Below are 16,025 nucleotides of genomic sequence, written 5' to 3' on the forward strand. Positions count from 1 at the left end.
AACTTTGTTACTCTTTGTTTTAGATGGTGATATTTTAAAAGAAAAGACAATGTCCACCCCATTCAGTGTCCCACTGAAAACCTGCATTTGCTCTACATCTGAAAATATCTGCATTCCAACGTGGAGCAATGCAATGCAAATGGCAAATGCTGCCTCAGTGGCCTCTGCCCCATGACTGCAGGAAGCATTAAGCAGAACTGCTGAATAGCAGGAATATAATGGTCTGTCTAATGGGAAGTTCTTGGCTCCCATAACTCCTCTAATAACATCAGCACCACTTCATTCCCTTGCATTTATGTGATGTTTCAGTTTAAAAAGTAATTTTACAAAATGGAGCACGTTCTTTCCTCGTGGTATCTCTGGGAGGGACATAGGGCAGGTGTTGTTATTGCTGCTTTGCTTTTGCAGATAGGGACACTGAGACCCACTGAGGTGAGGGAGTGGCGCAAAGCCACACTGCCCGCCAGTGACTGGCGTACCTAGGACAGAAACACAGTGGACTGCTATGTGTCCCAGCATGCCCTCTCCTAAATCACGCTCCAGTCATGTGGTAAGAGAAGATAATTCATAGATTAGGTAAGAAGTTTTCAGTCAGAAATAAGAGAACCCTCCAATAGGGAAAGGATTTTTGTTTGTTTTTAATTTAAAAAATCAGCAAAGAGAACTAGCAAAATGAAACAGGAGCTGTGCCTATCTCTTGCCAATCCAACATTCCATTGTTGTTTGTTTTAAATAATGTGAAGGAGTCTGATTTGCTTGCCTAAGGAAAGAATTTGAAAAGATACAGGCTCTGGTTCTAAGTTTCCAAGTTGGTCAGTAATTTGCTATGACTATGGGCAAGGAAAACAGCAGCTGTTGGAGTAGTTTCTTTTGCTGAAAGAGATAGCAAGCACTACCTTCCATTTCCTTTCTAAAATTTTTTTTAAATGAAAAGAAAATGTTTTTAGAGACTCCACCCTGGGCGACAGCCTGTGCACTGCACAGTGCTGCCCACTGCAGCTTTGAACTCCTGGGCTCAGGCTGTCCTCTCAGCCTCCCGAGTAGCTAAGACTGCAGGTGTATGCCACTACATACGTCCAATTTTTTATTTTTTTGTAGAGATGGGCTACTGCTATGTTGCCCAGGCTGGTCTAGAAGTCCTGGGCTCAAGTGATCCTCCTGCCTCAGCCTCCCAAAACACTGGGATTACAGGTGTGAGGCACTGTACCCAGCCTGCTTTCCATTTTCTTAGTGAGTAGCATCTTTGACATGAAGTTAAAGCCAGGTACTATGAGTGCTCACCTGATTTTTGGTTCTTACTAAAGTGCTTTTTTTCTGTAGACAGTTGTTAAATTGGTTTCCTTGCAGGGGCGATGACCAGTGGAGCCTTATATTCTGCCATCTTGCTCTGCCCCTTAATGAGTAGGGTCTGAATCATGCTTTGTATTTTATGTGAAAATCTACTTGTATTCTTTTCAACTGTTCTCCTTTACTCTGGAACTTTCATCCCCATTGGGGACAGAAAAGCACATTAAGTGGTCAATTAAAAATTACATCATCTGTTCAAATTTCCAGCAGTCTGTTTTGGAGTGACTCAGGTTTTCTGGGAGATGTGGGAGGGGTAAATGCCCAGTTAAGTAAAAACTTAAACTCTGTATCAGGCTTATATCTTCCTTCTTAAAAGGTTTCCCCTCTCTCTCCTCCTTCTGACGTGGCGTTGGGTGCAGGAAGAGGTGGTGTACGGATGGCCCCTGTCTGGGGGCTGTTGCCTGGTAGAGGGCCCCATCCTGTTGTCTTTGCATTGGCCTCTCTCCTTGTTGCCTCTGCCACCAAAGGATTTCTGGACTGTTGGTGTGTCCGTGGCCCAAGGGCTTGGCATTCTCCACTGGCATTGGTTGGCCCACTGGTTCCTGAGATCCAGCGGCCACTCACATTTAATCACTGTCTCTGCCCTTTGTTACAGGATCATCATGCCAATAAGCAGTCTTTTAAAAAAACATTTTTGTTTTGTGATAATTCCAAACTTACAGAAAAAGTACAAGAATAACACAGAGAACTTCTGAATGCCCTTAATTCAGTTTTAACATTTTGCTTTATTTGTTTTATTATTCTATGTATATACATTATTATGTATTTTCTGAGTCATTTGAGAATAGGATTTTGCTCCAGAGAAGGTGGTCTAGAAGGATGAACCAAAATCTTTCTAGTGAATGGAGCTTTCATATTCCTTTCTTTTCTCTGCTTTCTTCCAATTCTTCTTTCTTTCTTTCTTTCTTTTTGAGCTAGGGTCTTGCTCTGTCACCCAGGTTGGAGTGTAGTGACATGATCACAGCTCACTGCAGCCTCGACCGTCCTGTTTCAAGCGATCCTCCTGCTTCAGCCGCCCGAGTAGCTGGGACTACAGGTATGCACCACCAGGCCTGGCTGATTTTTCGTATTTTTTGTAGAGATGGGGTCTCCCTATGTTGCCCAGGCTGGTCTCAAACTCCTGGACTCAAGTGATCCACCTGCCTTGGCCTCGCAAAATGCTGGGATTACAGGCATGAGCCACTGTGCCCAGCCTGCATTTCCCGTTGTTGATATTCTTAAAAGTGTATGTCTAGAACATCAGATAGGCCAGGTGTGACTGGTCTGACTGGAGGAGAATGATGTTATCCTTCATTTGCTCCTTTGTTTATTTATTTAATCAACCAGCACAGTGGTATTGAAGATCATTACCTGCAAGACACTGTACTAGGTGCTGCGATACAATCCTGCCTTTATGAAGTTTGTACTCTGATTAAGAGATAATTATATTTTTAAGTCAGAGTTAATTAGGCTGCGTGCGGTGGCTCATGCCTGTAATCCCAGCACTTTGGGAGGTCGAGGCAGGTGGATCAACTGAGGTCAGGAGTTTGAGACCAGCGTGACCAATATGATGAAACTCCGTTTCTACTAAAAATACAAAAATTAGCCAGGTGTGGTGGTGGCATGTGCCTGTAGTCCCAGCTACTCAGGAGGCTGACACAGGAGAATTGCTTGAACCCAGGAGGCAGAGATTGCAGTGAGCTGAGATCCCACTACTGCGCTCCAGCCTGGCTGACAGAACTAGACTCTGTCTCAAAAAAAAAAAAAAAGAATTAATTAAAAGAAACTTAGGAAAGATTACTATTTTCCTCATTCTAGATGCTATAGTTTTCTTAATACAGCTTAAGTTGTATCAGGATTCATATTCTGTTGTGTTCACAAATTCATTTAAAATAATTCACAACTTTTTACCATGTTTTTAAGTCACATCTCTTTTATCCTGTTTTTATTCAGTTAGATTTTATAAATTATAAATTCAGGAATTTATAATTTATTCTCACTCAGGTATCATCTTTGAGAGCAGGCATGTTATTATTTTGTGTGCTTTAACATCTGATACCATGCCTGGAATATGGCATTCCTAAATGTTTATGGATAAAAATTAAATTTTAGTTTACTAAATATAAGTCATCCACTTAGAGCATTATCTTTTTAAATTGTGGTTCATTCACTGCTATCTTTTCCAGTTTCATTGTTTTGCAGAGTTTTTTTTTTTTTAACCTTGCATTCTCTATTTTAATCCCAGTTTCTGATACACATGTAAAACACATGATAAAGGGAAGTACCTTTTGAGAGAAGCTGTTCAAACAGTTATGAATCCATCTATTTGAATGAGCTTGTCATTCCCCATTTTCCATACAGAGCTAAGGGACACTTGGCAAATATCACATTCACATGGGCCTCATGTGCTACATTTTTCTCATCTGCCAAAGATGGGAAACACGGCTGGTATTAGAGAACTCGTGAGAGCGCCGTCTCTTAGCTTCCTATGAGGGCTGATTCCTTCAATAAGGCATGAATCATTGTTCGTTTTTAGCAAAGGTAGATGCATGAAGGACCAGATTGAGATGGTAAATACGCATAAAGTAATAAGTTTGAAAGCAGTTCAGGAATATAATAGTAGACCTATTGAAGCATGTTATGAATGCAGGAAATAGAAAAGATAAAATTAGAAAAACCACATTCAAGAACTGACTTTTTTAAAGTAGTGAAAGGTTGGAAGACTTCTAAAAGGTCTAAAATAACATGAGAAACACATTGAGTAGTGATGTATTCTGACTTCTTCATGTGGGGAGGGCTAAAAATAATAAATTATACTGTTCTTGCATATTTCTTAGATAACTATTTTGAGTTATGTGTGATAAAAAGGGATGATCAGAGGGTATTTCCTTAAATTAATATTTGAATATTCCCTTCATGAATATAGACTTAAATTACTCAAAATATATGCTTAACTTTTTTCATTATTGTTAAAATGCTACATTATCATTTTTGAAAAAAATTGAAAAAAAAATAGAAAAGTACAAAGAATCTAAAGATTACCCACGCCCTACAGATAATACTAAGGGTTACAGTTTTGATTGAGGAAGGCTTTGTAAGAAGTCTAAGCATAGGTTATTTAGGGAGAAGTTTATCTAGTTTATCTATTCGCCAGTTTCTCATTTAATAGAACAGTTATATCCTTTGTTGGTGCTTGCCCTTTGGCCTTTTTCAGCTGTTTAGTTTTTCCATCATAAGGAACAGGGCCAGAGTGGAGAGAAAAAGTTGAAAGTATATTCCTTTGATTCTGAATGCACTGGTGACAGGCCTGGCAAAATGGGATTGGAGTTGGCAGTAAAATGATACCTGGGGAGTATCTTTTTATTTTTGGGCTGTTCTTGCTTTCTCATTGTCAGCAGCAGCACCTCCTCCTGCCTCTGGTCATCGGCCATGAGAACAGCTCTTTGAGGAATCATCCTTGGGCAGAATTTGGTCTGGGAAGCAGGTTTTTTTAGTAAGAAAGACAAATGTTGTCTATGTAGCCAATACTATTAAGCAATAGATTTCCAGTGGTGTGTCAGAGTCCTGCATTTCATAATTCTAGTGGATACCATTTTTTATTTTTAAAGTTTTAGATTTGAAGCTACATGTGCATGTGTTACATGGGTATATTGCATAATGGTGGGGATTGAGCTTCTAGTGTACTCATCACGCAAATATTGAACGTTGTATCTAAAAGGTAATTTTTCAACCTTCACCTCCATCCTCCCTCCCCTCTTTTGGAGTGCCAAGTGTCTGTTATTTCCATCTTTATTTGCATTTGTACCTATTGTTTAGCTTTCAGAAGTGAGAACCCATGGTATTTGATTTTCTGCTTCTGACTTATTTCACCTAGGATAATGGCTTCTAGCCATTCGAGTTGCCGCAAAGATGATTTCATTCCTTTTTGTGGCTACATAGTATTCCATTCTGTATCTATTCCACATTTTCTTTATCCAGTCAACCATTGATGGACACCTAGGTTGGTACTATGACTTTGCTATTGTGAATAGTACTGTGATAAACATATGAGTGCAGGAGTCTTTTTTATATAATGATTTCTTTTCCTTTGGGTAGATACCAGGCAGTGGGATTGCTGTCTCAAATGGTAGCACTATTTTTAGCTCCTTGAGATATCTTCATACTGTTTTCCATAGAGGTTGAAGCAACGTTTGTTCCCACCAACAGTGTACAAGTGTTCCCTTTTCTCCACAGGCAATCCAACATCTGTTGTTTTTTTATTTTTTAATAATAGCCATTCTGACTGGTATAAGATGATATCTCATTGTGGTTTTAATTTGTGTTTCTCTGATGATTAGTGATGTTGAGCTTTTTTTTTTTTCATGTGTTTGTTGGCCTCTTGTATTATTTTATTTAAGAAATATCTGTTCAGGCCTTTTGCCCAGTTTTTAATGGTGTTGTTTCTTTCTTGTTGAGTTGTTTGAGTTATTTGTAGATTCTGGATGTTAGTCTTTTGTCAGAGGCATAGTCTGCAAATACTTTCTTATTTTTGAGACAGGGTCTCACTCTGTCACCTGGGCTGAGTGCAGTGGTGCGATCTTGGCTCACTGCAACCTATGCCTCCCAGACTCAAGTGATCCTTCCACTTAAGCCTCCTTAGTTGCTAGGACTACAGGCATGTGATACCACGCCCAGATAATTTTCATATTTTTTGTAGAGACAGGGTTTTGTCGTGTTGCCCAGGCTGGTCTTAAACTTCTGAGCTCAAGTGATCAGCCCGTCTCAGCCTCCAAAAGTGCTGGGATTACAGGCATGAGGCACCACACCCAGCCAATATGGTCATTTTAATGATACTGATTCTTCCAGTCCGTGTGCATGGGATGTTTTTTCCATTTGTTTGTATGATCTGTGATTTCTTTCATCAGTGTTTTGTTGTTCTTCTTGTAGAGATCTTTTACCTCCTCGGTTAAATGTATTCCAAGGATTTTTGTTGTGGCTAACATAAATGGGATTCAGTTCTTGATTTGGTTCTCAGCTTGAACATAATTGGTATATAGAAATGCTACTGATTTTTGTATGTTGATTTTGTATCTTTACTGAAGTTGTTTATCAAATCTAGGAGTCTTTTGGAGGAGTCTTCGGGGTTTTCTGTCTTTTGGGAGGAGTCTTTGGGGCTTTCTAGGTATATGATTATGTCATCAATTAACAAAGATAATTTGACTTCCTTTTTTCCAATTTGGATGCCTTTTATATCTTTCTCTTGCCTGATTTCTTTGGCTCGGACTTCCACTATTATGTTGAATAAGAGTGGTGAAAGTGGGTGTCCTCATTTGTTTCAGTCCTTAGGGGAAATGTTTCAACTTTTCCCAATTCCATATGATGTTGGCTGTGGGTTTGTCATATATGGCTCTTATTATTTTGAGGTATGTTCCTTCGATGCCTGGTTTGTTGAAGGTTTTTATCAGGAAGGCATGTTGGATTTTATCAGTTGTTTTTTCTGTGTCTATTGAGATAATCATATGATTTTTGTTTTTAGTTTATTGATTTGCATATGTTGAACCATCCTTGCATACCTGGAATAAAGCTCACTTGATTGTGATGAATTATATTTTTGATGTGTGTTGGATTCAGTTTGCTAGTATTTTGTAGAGGATTTTTGCATCTGTGTTCCTCAGGGATATTGGTTGGTAGTTTTCTCTTTTTGTTGTGTCCTTGTCTGATTTTAGTATCAGGGTGATCCTGGATTCACAGAAGGTGTTATTGCACCTCCTCAAATTTTTTGTAATAGTTTCACTAAGATTGGTAGTAGCTTGTCTTTATATGTCTGGTAAAATTTGGCTGTGAATGCATCTGGTCCTGAGCTGCTTTTTTTTTTTTTTCCAGAATATTTTTTATTACTAGTTTAATTTCGTTACTTACTTATTATTGGTCTGCTTGGGATTTCTTTTTCTTTCTGTTTCAATCTTGGGAGTTTGTATGTTTTCAGGAATTTATCCATTTCCTCTAGGTTTTCTAATTTGTGTGCATAATTGAGTTCATAGGAGTCTCTTATGATCATTTGTATTTCTGTGGTATTGGTTGTAATATCACCTTTATCATTTTTGATTATGCTTATTTGAATCTTCTCTTTTATTTTCTTGGTTAGTCTAGCTAATGGTCTGCCAATTGGTTTATCCTTTTCAAGAACCGACTTTTCGGTTCGTTGATTCTTTTCTTTTTTGAGGTGGAGTCTTGCTTTGTTGCTCAGGCTAGAATACAGTGGCATGATCTTGGCTCACTGCAACCTCCGCCTCCCGGGTTGAAGTAATTCTCCTGCCTCAGCCTCCCAAGTAGCTGGGACTACAGGCATGCACCACTATGCCCTGCTAATTTTTGTATTTTTAGTGGAGATGACGTTTCGCCATGTTGGCCAGGCTGGTCTCAAACTCCTGACATCAGGTGATCCACCCGCCTGGGCCTCCCAAAGTGCTGGGATTACAGGCATGAGCCACTGTGCCCAGCCAGTTTATTGAGTCCTTGCCTTTTTTTTTTTGTCTCAATCTCATTTAGTTTTGTTCTGATCTTTGTTATTTCTTTTCTTCTGCTAGCTTTGGGTTGGTTTGTTCTTGTTTTTCTAGTTCCTTGAGTTGTGATGTTAGGTTGTTAATTTGAGGTCTTTCTGTCTTTCTGATGTAGGCGTTTAATTAATGCTATAAACTTTCCTCTCAGCACTGCTTTTGCTGTGTACCAGAGGTTTTAGTATGTTGTGTCTTTGTTTTCATTCATTTAAAAGAATTTTTTTATTTCTGCCTTAATTTCATTGTTTACCCAAGAGTTGTTCAGGAGCAAGTTGTTTAGGTTCCATGTACCTGTATAGTTTTGAGAGTTCTTCTTGGGATTGATTTCTAATTTCATCCCACTCTGGTATGAGAAAATACTTGATATGATTTTTATTTATTTGATTTTATTGAGACTTGCTTTGTGGCTGAGTATATGGTTGATTCTGGAGAATGTTCCATGCACAAATGAAAAGAGTATATATTCTGTGGTTGTTCGGTAGAATGTTCTATAAATGTCTTTTAGGTCCATTTGGTCTGTAACCCAGTTAAGTCCCAAGTTTCTTTGTTGATTTTCTGCCTCGATGATCTGTCTAGTGATGTCAGTGGAGGTGTTGAAGTCCCTCACTATAATTGTATTGATATCAGTCTATTCTCTTAGGTCTAGTAGCATTTGTTTGATAAATCTGGGTGCCCCAGTATTGGTTGCATGTATATTTAGAATAGTTAAATCTTCTTGTTATATTGACTCCTTTATCATTTTACATAATGTCCTTCTTTGTCTTTTTTTACTGTTAATTGGTTTACGTCTGTTTTACTTGATATGAGAATAGTCACTCCTGCTCACTTTTGTTTTCCATTCTCATTTTATGTCTTTTTTCTCCCTTTTACTTTGAGTCGAAAGGTATCTTTAGCCAGTAGGTGGGTCACTTGTAGGCAGCAGATGGTTGGGTCTTGTATTTTTTTTTTAAAAACTAGTTTGCTACTCCGTATCTTTTAAGTGGGGCATTTAGGTCATTTACATTTAGGTTACTATTGATACGTGAGATTTTATTCCTGTCATAGTGTTGTTAGCTAGCTGTTTTGGAGTTTCAATTGTGTAATTGTTTTATAAGATCTGTGAGCTTTGCACTTATGTGTTCTTTTATGATGGTGAGTATTGTCCTTTCATTTCCATGTTTAGAATTCCCTTCAGCATTTCTTGTAGGATAGGTCTTGTGGTGACAGATGCCCTTAGTATTTGCTTGTCTAGAAAATTTTTTATTTCTTCTTCATTGATGAAGCTTAGTTTGGCAGGATGTGAAATTCTTGGGTGGCATTTTTTTTTTCTTTAAGGATGCTAAAAATAGACCCCAATCTCTTCTGGTTTGTAGGGTTTCTGCTGAGAAGTTTGCTGTTAGTCTGATGGGTTTTCCTTTGTAGATGATTTGACCCTTCTCTCTAGTTGCCTTTAAAATTTTTTCTTTAGTGTTGACCTTGGATAGTCTGATGACTATATGCCTTGGTGAAGTTCATCTTGCATAGTATCTTGCAGGTGTTCTCTGAATGTCTTGTATCTGCATGTTCACCTCTCTAGAAAGATTAGGGAGTTTCCTGAATTATTCCCTCAAATATATTTTCCAGGTTGCTTACTTTTTCTTCTTCCTTCTCAGGAATGCCTATAAGCCATAGGTTTGGTTGCTTTGCACAATCCTGTATGTCTGAAATGCTTTGTTCATTTTTAAAAATTCTTTTTTCTTTATTTTTGTTTGGGTTAATTTGAAAGATTGGTCTTCAAGCTATTTTTTAAAAAATTATTAGTTGGTTATATGAATTGGAGGTCTTTAAGCTCTGAAATTCTTTCTTCTGCCTGGTCCAGTCTATTGTTAAAACTTTCAACTGTATTTTGAAATTTCTTAAGTGAATTTTTCATTTCCAGAAGTTCTGTTTTTTGTTTTGTTTTGTTTTTGTTTTTTAAAGGATATTAGTCTCTTCCCTCATTTCTTGGATTACTTTCATGGTTTCATTGTGTTGAGTTTTCAACCTTCTCTTGGATCTCATTGAGCTTGCTTGCAGTCCATACGCTGAATTATTTATCTGCCGTTTCTGAGTTTTTATTTGGTTAGGGTCTGTTGCTAGACAGCTAGTGTGACCCTTTGGTGATGTCACAACATTTAGATTTTTCATGGTGCCAGAATTTTTATGTTGGTTTCTTCTCATCTAGAGAGGCTACTACTTTTTCTTTTTGAATTTATTTTCATTTAGATCGCGTCCCCCCCACCTCCCATTTCCACCTCTTCTAGGGGTGTACCTATAGCGTAAGTATGTTGGGTACGGTCTTTTGGGTTCGCTTCTAAGGCCCTGCGCGATTCTGTCTGCAGGTTTTATATTGGTCTGTGCAGTTTGACTTGGAGGTCAGTAGGTGGCGCTTATGGGTAAGAGCCAGTTGCCGCACAAGCAGATGGGTATATACTTGACTTTTATTTACTGTGATGAGCCCTCTGTTGTTTTAGGTGATGAGCTGGACAGAGGAGTGCCTGGTGCCTTGAGGTTCCTGTTCAGGTTGGGGAGGGGAGACATAGCTGGGCAGAACTGGATTCCCTAGCTTGCCCATGAGTATCACAGTGACGAGGTCAAGCTCCAGCCCTGGTGGGGGTGACTCGGGGGAGCTCCTGGTGAGATGTGCGAAGGTCTCTGCAGGATTTGAGAGGGCTCCACTGGCTTGATGGATACCATTTCGACTCTAGATTACAAACATGGTGGCTTCCAGAGCACATCAGTTGGCCTGTCTACACTCATTCCTTTTCTCCCCTAAGGAGAGATATTAACGTTGATGGAAAACCTTGAAGGACATATTTTTATTCATTTTTGAAATTTTATTTTAGTTTTAAATATGGACTAGCTTTTATCTCATTGCACAGGAACATAGCATATTGTGTTGGATTTATTGGGGAAGTTAAATTTGAATTGGCTCTGCTATCTATGATTTGATTGAGAGAAAAAGTATAAACAAAGATAGCTGTAAGCTTTACCCTCGAAAATAGTTCTACCTAGTGATTAAAATTAGAGCAGTATTCAAATGAATAATAAAAAGATAAGTAACTCAATTAAAAATGGGAAAATAATCTGAATAGACATTACTCCAAAGAAGACATACAATTGGCCATTAAGTGCTTAAAAAAGATTCTCAACATTATTAGTCATTAAGCAAATGCACACCAAAAACTACAGTGAGATACCACCATATCTCATGGACAAAAACAAGTATTGGCCAAGCTGTTAAGAAATTGGGACTCTAGTACATTATTGGTGGGAATATAAAATCACATAGCTGGCCGGGCATGGTGGCTCATGCTGGTAATCCAAGCACTCTGGGAGGCTGGGGTAGGAGGATTGCTTGAGCCTAGGAGTTCAAGACCAGCCTGGGCAAGATGGCAAGGCACCATTTCTACAAAAAATAAAAATTAAAAAAATCGGAAAAATCACACAGCCACTTTGGAAAACAGTCTAGTAGTTCTTCAAAATGTCAAACATAGAGTTACCACATAATGTAGCAATTCCACATACCATAATTTAGCATTCCATAGCAATGCTAGATATATAATTAAGAGAAATGAAAATACATGTCCACACAATAACTTGTTTTTTTTTTTTTTCTGAGATGGAGTCTCACTCTGTCACCCAGGCTGGAGTGCAGTGGCACAATCTTGGCTCACTGCAACCTCCGCCTCCCGGGTTCAAGCAATTCTCCTGCCTCAGCCTCCCGAGTAGCTGGAATTACGGGTGTGCACCACCATGCCTGGCTAATTTTTGTATTTTTAGTAGAGATGGAGTTTGCCATGTTGGCCAGGCTGGTCTTGAACTCCTGACCTCAAGTGATCTGCCCGCCTCGGCCTCACAAAGTCCTGCTGGGATTACAGGAGTGAGCCACCATGCCTTGGCCAAGAACTTGTACATGAATGTTCATAACAGCATTATTCGTAATGGCCACAAAATGCAAATTATTCATATATTATCAACAAATGATTAACAAAATGTGGTATAGCTATACAATGGAATAATATTAGGTAATGAAAAGGAATAAAGTACTGTTACATGATACCACATGAATGAATCTTGAAAACATGCTAACTGAAAAAGCCAAGCATAAAGACCATACTTTTTATGATTCCATTGATATGAAATGTCCAGAATAGGCAAATCTATAGACACAGAAAGTAGATTAGTGGTTGTTTAGGACTAGAGGAGGTGGAGTGGAGAATGAGGAGTGACTGCTAATATATGGATACATTTTGGTGACAAAATGTTATAAAATTAGATTGTGGTGATAGTCTGTGAATATACTAAAAACCATTGATTGTAAACATTAATTGGGTGAATTTTATGGTCTGTGAATTATGTCTCAATAAAGCTGTCTAAAAACTTAAAAGTTAGAGCCGTTAAAACAGGGCAAAATAAGGGCATATATTCCAATGTACTAATAGCTGTAATTGAAGTTTGGTGTGTTATTTTTTGTAGCCTCCAGTATAAAGATTTAGCATGGCTCTTTTGCAAGGGTACATGCATATCAGTGTAGTGTTCAGATATTAAAAGCCTTTATTGAAGGAAATAAGAGAAGACCTGAATAAATGTGTAAAGATGTGAAGATGCAATGTTATAAAGACAACAATTCTCTGTAGATTTCCTAATAATGTAATGAATTCCCAGTCAAAACTCCAGCAGGACTTGCTTGTAATGTTATAATGACTAACTCTGAAATTCATAAATAAGAATGTAGGTGTAATAATAACAACCCCACAAAAAGAGTATTTAATAAAGTAGAGAACTTGCCCCAGTTGGCTTACAGGTCTCGGAAAGCCATTATAATAAAAACGGTGTGACTAGTGCAGAGAGAGGCAAATATGTGATGGAACAAAAGAATGCCCAGAAGCAGACCTGAGCATGTATGGAAAATTCCTGTGTGTAAGAGATTGCAGAATAATCCAGTATGTCAAAGTATCATAATTATGGAATCAACGCATGTCAGTGAAGAAATCAGCAAGATGGTAAAACTGGTAACAGCATTTGGAGAACTGAGGAAAGAAAAAGTGTTGAAATAAGGTTTGTTATGCACAACACTGGTTAACCTCCGGCAAGGTAATAAAACCATAATCTTACCACACAGAAATTATTTGCATATCTACCAGATTAAAAAATCTACAAGTTAACATAATTTTACAGAGTATAGGTTTTAATAGTAAATAGCAAGCCAAACAAGATATATACTCCCTAGGGAATTAAATGTTCCTTGGGTGGGCCTGTCAGACCGTGCTCCAAGGTGACCTTGAGAGGACATGCAGTCTTCCTTTTGCCTTGTTTCCAAGCTCTTATAACAAGTAGATGAGTTATTTCTTGCTTATCCATGCAGGAAAGAATTAAATGTAGCTCAGACTGTACACAAAAATGGATTCTAGATTATATTTGTGTGTTTGCAATAGTATTTTCTCTACTTTATGTATTTGAAGCATTTCTTATTAATGAAATGAGAAAATGCATTCTTAAAACACTAGACAGTACTTTCAATAAATGAGTTATGTCTATATCTAAAAAAATCCTGTTTAATAAAAAAATTAGTTTGTGGCATGATATGCTTATTGTGATATTAACATAAATCTAGAAATACTATAGAATTTCCATGAATTCATGTACATGTGTATACAAACATGAAGGACTTGAAGAATCTGAATCTAATCTTTTATACCTCAGAAAAGATGAATAAAATGTAACATTATTTTGTTAATAATTATTATATTCTGCTAAAGTCAAGTCTGTTGTGCCAGGTAAAGATACAATAATTTTAGCTTTTATTAACAGATTAATTTAGGCACAGTAATATTTTAACTAGTTTGTTTGAGCATAAGTGATTCCTGAATTGAATATCATTAGAACACAAGCAGTTCAGTGTTCTACCTAAGGAGTGGGAGGGGGAAACTTATGAAGTATTTAAAGAAGCAAGGCAAATAAAATACTTGACTGGAACAAGTGGGAAGTTCCTAGTTAGAGGTGAGTTGGCGGTTTCTGATTGGCTAAGCTTAAGTTTGGTTTTACTGTTTACAGTGAGTTGAGTTTCCATTTGCTTGTATAGGAACCATCTTTGCTGAAGGCCTCCCAATTCATTATTACTATTTTTATTTTTTGAGATGGAGTGTCACTCTTGTCACCCAGGCTGGAATGCAGTGGTGCAATCTTGGCTCACTGCAACCTCCGCCTCCTGGGTTCAAGCAATTCTCCTGTCTCAGCCTCCCGAGTAGCTGGGATTACAGGCGCCCGCCACCACACCTGGCTAATTTTTGTATTTTTAGTAGAGACGGGGTTTCACCATGCTGGCCAGGCTGGTCTCAAACTCCTGACCTCAAGTGATCTGCCTGCCTCAACCTCCCAAAGTGCTGGCATTACAGGCGTGAGCCACCGTGCCCAGTCCCAATTATTTTAGCACTTTGAAACATATAATATTTACCTGGCACACCAACTTTATGTTTATATCTAGTGTGTTATATATGGCATGTCAAATCATTGGGGGAAAAGATGTGGTTTTTTAAAAACAATCTTGGGAAACATGGCAAAAGATCAGGGAAAAAATTACACAGCACTATCTTGTACCATTTATTTAAATTATAAACGATTAAATATGACATGTTAAAAAGTAAAACACAGGTAAAACTATGTTATATAATCTTTGTAGAGGGAAGGTTTTTCTAAGTATGCCCTCAAAATCAGGAATGTTAAAGAAAAGGGTGATAGTTACGACTAAGTAAAAATTTCAATATTGGGGAGACTTTTATTAAAGCTAAAGGCAAATGTGAAAAGGGGATATTTTAACAGTACGTTTCAGAGACTGTATGTTTCTAGCCCTTGAAAATGAGTCTGTAAGTGAACAGATGGGCAAGAATGGTCCAAATGGGTAGATAGCCTTTTCAGTAGGTCACTCCCTCTTTCCCTGCTTGTAAACGGAGCTGATGGTCACTGCCCAGAGTCTTATTTATGGAAGTGGTACCTGTATTCTCAGAATAAGAAGTTTTTGTGATGGAAATAACTTGTCTTCTAATGACATTTTCCCTTACCTGTGAAGTTTTCTTCCCTCCCACCACCCACACCTAACCACTCTTGTAAGAACAACTTCAGTTTTCCCCTATGTGATGTGAAAAATTTAGGGAACTTGATATATCCAAGATAAAAATGAATGTCTAGTGTAAAATATTAGAGTGCATTGGGAAGTCTGAACTTCCAATGGGGGAAAAAAACCAAAAAACAAAACTCCACTTAATTGAGGACACTGCACTTTTTTTTTTTTTTTTGAGATGGAGTTTTGCTCTTGTCGCCCAGGCTGGAGTGCAATGGCGCGATCTTGGCTCACCACAACCTCCGCCTCCTGGGTTCAAGTGATTCTCCCTGCCTCAGCCTCCCGAGTAGCTGGGATTACAGGCATGCGCCACAATACCTGGCTAATTTTTGTATTTTTAGTAGAGACGGAGTTTCACCATGTTGGCCAGGCTGGTCTCGAACTCCTGACCTTAGGTGATCCACCTGCCTCGGCCTCCCAAAGTGCTGAGATTACAGGCGTGAGCCACCGCACCCATTGTACATCTTAGAATTAAAAAACAAAAACAAAAACAAAAACAAAAAACAACCACAAAAAACCACGCAAAACTTCTCCTCTTTTTTTAATGACTTTACCTCTTTTTTTAATGACTCTAGCTCTTCTCTGTGAGATGTGTACTGTTAAGGTGAGTGGAAATGGGAGGAGATTGGCAATTCTATTGTAATACAGGGCAGGACTTACTCTTAACCTCTTTCTGGAAATTTCCTTCTCTGAGTGGACCTGCCCCCATTGTGTGCCTGTCAGATATCTGTGGGTCAACAAACTGGCCGAAGATTCTGCAAGGCAGATTGGTCCTTACCTTCTTTATGTTACTTCAGCTTTCTGTGGTGTGTATTTAGTGGGAAATTAGACAGTTTATTAAAAATAAAGTACTTTACAAAATAAGTACCATTGCCTTTGGGAATGTATTTTTTGGAAATAATTAGGCAAGTGAGTAAAGGGGCTTATTAACAGTAGTTTGTAATGCCAAAACTTTGGGAGTAACCTACATGCCTGAAAATGAGGGACAGGTAACAAATTATCATTATTTCCAGTCAGCAGCATGTTGCAGATGCTATGATAAAGCA

At 38.3% G+C, this 16,025-nt stretch overlaps 1 protein-coding gene across 13 annotated transcripts in view; it reads left to right on the forward strand.

Moving 5' to 3' along the window:
* The window catches only part of TTC39B (tetratricopeptide repeat domain 39B), a 191,447-nt gene that overhangs the window by 119,403 nt on the left and 56,019 nt on the right, over nt 1-16,025 (forward strand). The window contains exon 1 of one of the 13 annotated variants that reach the window (XM_063788721.1): nt 2,365-2,383. The exons of 11 other annotated variants lie outside the window; for them this stretch is intronic. The gene's annotated coding sequence lies outside the window, so the exon portion shown is untranslated. Of the gene's footprint in view, nt 1-2,364; nt 2,384-9,978; nt 10,139-16,025 lie in introns of those variants that run through there. One more of the 13 variants, XM_016960639.4, reaches the window with a different exon arrangement.

Source organism: Pan troglodytes, chromosome 11 (assembly GCF_028858775.2).
Source record: "Pan troglodytes isolate AG18354 chromosome 11, NHGRI_mPanTro3-v2.0_pri, whole genome shotgun sequence".
In the NCBI taxonomy this organism is placed as follows: domain Eukaryota; kingdom Metazoa; phylum Chordata; class Mammalia; order Primates; family Hominidae; genus Pan; species Pan troglodytes.